Raw genomic sequence first — 6556 nt, forward strand, 5'->3', positions numbered from 1 at the left:
GCTGTGGTATATCATTGCAATAGAATATTATTGCGCTGTAAGAAATGACAAGCAGGATGATTTCAGAAAAACCTGGAAAGGTTTACATGAACTCATGCTGAGTGAAATGAGCAGAACCAGAAGAACATTGTACATAGTAACAGCAATATTGTTGCATGAAGAATTGTGAATGACAGCTATTCTCAGCAATTCAATGATCCAAGACAATCTCACAGGACTAACGACGAAGCATCCTATCCACCTCCATAGAAAGAACTGATACTGTTTGAATACAGACTGAAGCATGCCATTTTTCACTTTCTTTCATTTTTTTTCTTTAGCTCAAGTCTTCTTATACAAAATGATTACTATGGAAATGTTTTACATAATTATACATACATAACTTGTATCTGATTGCTTACTATCTCAGGGAGGGGATAGAAGAAAGAGGGAGGGATAGAATTTGGAGCTCAAAACTTTAAATAAAAATGTCAAATAAAAAAAGGGTCAGTAATACTATACAATCAGTAGTTGCATGGTTCAAGTGGGAATAATTAATATCTTTTCAAGTATTTGTCGTTTCTGTAGCGTTTTGTAGTTGTAGTCATATAATTACTATGTGTATTTTGGAAGATGTATTACCAGATATTTAATATATTATGTAAATATTTTGAAAGGAATTTCTTTTACTATCACTTTCTGTTGGGATTTGTTGGCAGTATACAGAAAGGATAATGAGGGTTTTTTTTTGGTAGATTTTATAAACTGCTATGTAATTGAAATTATTATTTTTAAATATTTTTAGCATACTAGTATTTTCTTAGTAAACAATCTTATTTGCAAAACAATACTTTGTTTTTTTCCTCTGTTTATGCTTATTTATTCTCCCAATTTCTTTTTCTTACCTCATCATAACTAATATTTCTAGAAATATGTCAAATAATAATGTTGACAACGTACATCCTATTTTACCTCAGTTCTTATTGGAAAGGTTTATAACATTTCCCCCATTGTTGATAGGAGTTGGTCCTTAGTCTTCAATAGATACAATTTAATATATTGGGAAAGGGTCCATATATTCTATATTTTGCCAAAAGTTTTTCTGCATTCATAGATATGATCATATGACTTATTGATTTTTTATTAATGTGATATGTTTATCATTTCATTAATGTTTAACAAATCTGGATTCCTAAACATAAATTCAAATCTGCCATTGTATATAATCTTTCTAATATATTGCTGTAGACTCTTGGATAATATCTAATTCACTCTCTTTATATCAATATTTTCAGACATTTGCTCCATAATTTTCTTCTTATCTCTTTCTGGTTTTATTAGGACCATATTTGTCTCATAGAGGTTGTTTGGTAAGATGCCTTCTTTTGCTATTTTTGTATACAATTTACAAAATACTGGAATTTTTTTCTTTTCCTGTTTGGTAGAATCTACTTGTGGTTTTTCTGCTTATTTCTCCTTTAACTATGCCTGCTTTTACAATTCCTGGGATCAGAAAAGGTGATGGTATAGGAAGAACTACTACAGCCCAGCTGTCCCTATAACTATTCCTACAAAGATCTAAGAGTATCATACTGAATAATATTTGGGAAGTCTGATTAATAACCTCAGTGGGCCATTTTTTTCAGTTCAAGATCACAAATTTGGCCAAAGACAATTAAGCAAGTCAGACACTATGGAAAAGAGTTGTGCTAGCGGCTCTGTCACTTTGACCCAAGAGTTAGGGCTGCAGCTCTTTTAATCTGACCCTAGTGAAAGATTACAAATTCAACCCCAAAATGCAGAACAGGCATATGAGCCAGCATTCTTGTGCCTCTGACCCTGGAAGAGGAGCTTGGGTTCAGTGCTCAGGTACATAACAAGAGTGGGCTGGCAGCTCTGTTTCTTCAGGTCTAGAGTGAAATCTCAAATTCAACCTATGGGTGCAGAAGAAGGGTGGGGTGGTAGATTTGACACTCTCATCCTGGAGCTATATCTGGGACTGGTCCTAGGTGTAACTGGGGCAAGAAAAGTAGGACAAGAGATCAGCCTATAGCTCTGTGGCTTTGAACGTGCAGAGCTCTCCAATTAGTTGACAGGAGTTGGGGCCAGGGGAAGTCCAAATAAAGGCAATATTACAGTTATTTAGACTCAAAATGGGGTCTCATGCATGGAAAGCTTAGTCTAAAAAGGTGGCAGTTTGAGAATGTCCTAGATCAGATAGTTTAGGGTTTGCTAAAAGTTTGCAACTCTTTGGCTTGAAAATTCCTTACGACTCTTGAAGATTAAGTACACAGTACACTGAGCTTACTAAATAGCAAGACCCTAAATATTACTGATCAGCATCATGTAAGACCCCAACATTCCTTTCAAAAGTGCACAGAGCCTAGACCCGAAAGAAAACCCCAGTTGTGAAGTAAAGCTGAAACAATCCAGTCTGCTTGAGCAGTTGGGCCAGGTTGCTCATCAATTTTGAGGGCTTTACTTCACAAAAGACAATTTGGCCAAAAGATCAAGTAGAATTATTAGAAAAAATGAAGTAAATTTATAAAAAGTTAAAAAATTTATAAATGAAATGAGAATGATGGAGTAAAGGCTTGGAAAAGAGACGAGAGCTTCAGGGGAAAGACTTAGAAGGAGAATTCACAGCTTAGTACAAGAGTTATAAAACTTGACCCAAGCAATAGTCTCCTTAAAAATTAAAATGGAAGAAATAGAGGCTAATGACTCCACAAGATAAAGCTCATAGTAAAACAAAGTCAAAAGACTGAAAAAATGGAAGAAAATGCAAGATATCATAACAAAAACAACTGACTTGAGAAGTAGATGAAGGAATAATTTAAGATTCATTAGGTTACCTGAAAGCCCTGACACAACCAAACCAAACCAAAAAAAAAACCCCATCCAAACCCTCCACCTATGTATCATTTTTCAAGAAAGTACAAAAGAAAACTGACCATATTTATTAGAATATGAGGGCTAGGTGAAAATAGAATTCATAGGTTACCTCTTAAAAGAAATCTCCAAGTGAAAATTCCCAGGAACAACATAGCCAAAATCCAGAACTTGCAGGTTAAGTTTAAAATGCTGCAAGTAACAGAAAGAGTTGAAGTAGCTAGAAGCCATATTCAGTACCACAGATTTAGTAGCTCCCACCACAAAGTAATAGAGAGATTGTAATATGATATTCCAAAAGGCAAAAGATATAGGCTTATGAACAAGGATAACTGAGTAGAACTAAGAACAACCCTACAGTCAAACGTTAGACCTTCAATGAACTATAAGACGTACAAGAATTCATGATGAAAAGACCAGAGCTACTTAGATACATTGAAATATAAACTCAGGAGTCAAGAAAAATATAAAAAAAATGGTAGATATGAATGAGCAATCAAAAAGGACTAAAAGTGTTTATATTTTAATAGGGAGAGATGTTACAAGTAACTCCTCAGAACTTTAATATCATCAGAAGTCCTAAGGGGTCCGGGGGTGGGGGATCCAGGGGGACTTCCTTGTTTGGGCAGGGGAGCTACCAACATGTGGATCCAAGCCTGTACCATGGATATCAAGGAGACCCACTCTCTAAGTTCCCTCTCTAAGCTCACCAAGGTGGAAGAGCTTAGATTGAAGATCCAACAAGTGTTCAGGGTGGAATCAGGGAGACAAAGACTTTTTAATCTAGGCAAACAGATGGAAGATGGGCACTCCCTCACCATTGGTATGAATGATATTTTTCAGCTGCTAGTGCAACAAAGCCCAACTGTACTTTATGTTATTGGTAAAGAAAAGGATTCTGAACCCTCTGATACTGATTTGGGTTGTTACTCAGAGTGAATCTGATAAAAGTTCCAGCCACAGAGAAAGAGCCCTCAAAATTGATGAGCAACCTGGCCCAACTGCTCAAGCAGACTGGATTGTTTCAGGATTTGGCCTCTATAAGATCAATGAATATGTAGATGCCCAGGATATGAACATGTGAGCATGGTTTGAAGCCACATTGGTAAATGTTACAAGGAAAGAAAAAGCAGCAACCAGTGAATCCAGTGACAATGGAGATGGCCAAGTGGCTGAAGAGGATGTTATCCATCATGTGAAATATGAAGACCATCCAGAAAATGGTGTCCTGAAGTTGAGTTGCAAAAGATGTAAGAGCTCAGACTCAGACAATACTGAAATGACATCAGTTCAAGTTGGACAAATTGTGATAATGAGCTATAATCCCAATGAGCCCAAGGAGAGGGCTTTCTGGTATGAAGCTGAGATCTTTCAGAAACAAGAAACTAAGACTGTTAAAGAGATCTATGCTAACTTATTGCTTGGAGATGATGGGGATTCTCTGAATGACTGTAGAATAACTTTTGTGGATGAAGTTTACAAAATTGAAAAGTCTGGCAATGTGAGCCCGGTTGGTTTCAAAAACCCTTTGAAAAGACATAGCAGCCAGATTTGCAAACACTGTAAAGATCACCCAAATATGACCTGCAGAATGTGTGCTTGCTATGTGTGTGGAGGAAAACAAGACCCCCACAAGCAGCTGATGTGCCATGAGTGTAACATGGCCTTCCACATCTACTGCCTTAGCCCCCCCCACTTAGCTGGATTCCAGATGATGAAGAATAGTATTTCCCTGAATGTCAAAATGATGCCAGTGAAGTGGTCTTGTCAGGGGAAAAGTTAAAAGAGAGCAAAAAGAAGGCAAAGACACCATCTGCTACATTGTTGTCTCAAAACGACTGAGGCAAGGGTATGGCATGTGTGGGTTGCATAAGGCAGTGAACTATTATGACTTCTAATCATTATGGAACAATCCCTGGGAGTCCTGTTGGTACCACTTGGAAGTTCAGAGTACAGGTGAGTGAGTCTGGTATCCATAGGCCCCATGTGGCAGAAGCAATGATGGTGCCTACTCTTGGTTCTGGGAGGGGGTTATGAAGATGATGTAGACCATTGCAAATTTTCATTTTTATGGGCAGTGGGGGCAAATATCTTTCTGGCAACAAATGGACCACAGAACAGTCCTGCGATCAAAAAGTCATGAACATGAACAGAGCTCTGGCTTTGAACTGTAGTATCAATGACCGAAGTGGAGCAGAGGCCAAGGATTGGTGAGCTGGAAAGCCAATCAGGGTGGTGAGAAATATTAAGGGAGGGAAGCACAGCAAATATGCCCCTGCTGAAGGGAGTAAATGTGATGGAATATACAAGGTAGTGAAGTATTGGCCTAAAAAAGGGAAATCTGGTTTTCTTGTGTGGCATTACTTCCTCAAGAGGGATGATGATGAATCTGGCCCATGGACAAAGGAAGCAAAGACAAGATGAAAAAACTTCACTTAACAATGCAGTATCCTGAAGAATGGAAGCAGTTGCTAACAAAGAGAAGGAAAAAGAAAGTAAGATCAATGATGGGGAATTGACATCTCCAAGGAAAGGAATGGGGAAGAGGAAAAGGAAGACACCAGGGGATAGGGAGGCCTTTCTGGCTTCTCCTAGTACAGTGTCTAAGGAGACTAAAGTGGACCCGTACAAAGTCACCTCCTAGCAGAAGACTCTCATCAAGAAAGATGAATCCAAGAAAAACTGTGGAACAAAGTAATAGGTACACTGAAGGATGGGGCTAAATTTCTGAATAAAGTAGAAGGAGCATACTTGTATATTTGCTGTTAAGAGGTAGTGTTTCAGCCAATTACCACTGTGGATCAGCATAATGTTTGCAAGGATGGTTTGGACTGATCCTTCTGAGCCAAGGTAGGTAGCTGCTCACCTTGTCAGTATGATCTGGAGAAATCTTACACTATTCAAGTCAATTAGCCACTGCAAACCATCCTCAGTCAGCTCTTCCCAAACTGTGGCAATGGGCAGTGATTCTGTCTATCAAGCACTTCTTTCTTATTTTGATTGTAAAACTTGGTAGTGGGTTTCTGGTAGGCTTAATTGAAACACATAGCTTCACCTAAGTTTATCAGCATAAATTTTTCTACCTTTGGTAAAAGCTGCTAATGAACCTGACATTGAGCTCTCAAAAGTTCCCTCTCTTTCTGATAAAGACCTCATTTCTAAAATATATAGAGAACTGAGTCAAATTTCTAAGAATAAAAGTCCTCCCCTAATTGATAAATGGTCCAAGGATATGAACAGGCAGTTTTCAGAGGAAGAAATTAAGATTATCTATAGTCATGTGAAAAAATGCTATAAATGACTATTGATTAGAGAAATACAAATCAAAACAACTCTGAGGTACCACATCACACTTATCAGATTGGCTAATATGACAAGAAAGGAAAATGATAAATGTTGGAGAAAATGTAAGAAAATTGGAATGCTAATGCATTGTTGGTGGAGTTATGAACTGATCCAACCATTCTGGAGAGCAATCTGGAACTACGCCCAAAGGGCTATAAAACCGTGCATACCCTTTGATCCAGCAGTACCACTACTAGATCTATAGCCCAAAGAGATCATAAAAAGGGAAAAAGACCCACATGTGCAAAAATATTCATAGCAGCTCTTTGTGGTGGCTAAGAATTGGAAAATGAGGGGATGCCCATCAATTGAAAAATGGCTGAACAAGTTATGGCATATG

General features: G+C 37.8%; 1 pseudogene; it reads left to right on the forward strand.

Annotated features, from left to right (window-relative positions):
- Nucleotides 1–3513: 3513 nt before the first annotated feature.
- Nucleotides 3514–5838, forward strand: LOC118840451 (annotated as a pseudogene).
- Nucleotides 5839–6556: the final 718 nt, after the last annotated feature.

This window comes from Trichosurus vulpecula, chromosome 2, assembly GCF_011100635.1.
Source record: "Trichosurus vulpecula isolate mTriVul1 chromosome 2, mTriVul1.pri, whole genome shotgun sequence".
Lineage (NCBI taxonomy): Eukaryota > Metazoa > Chordata > Mammalia > Diprotodontia > Phalangeridae > Trichosurus > Trichosurus vulpecula.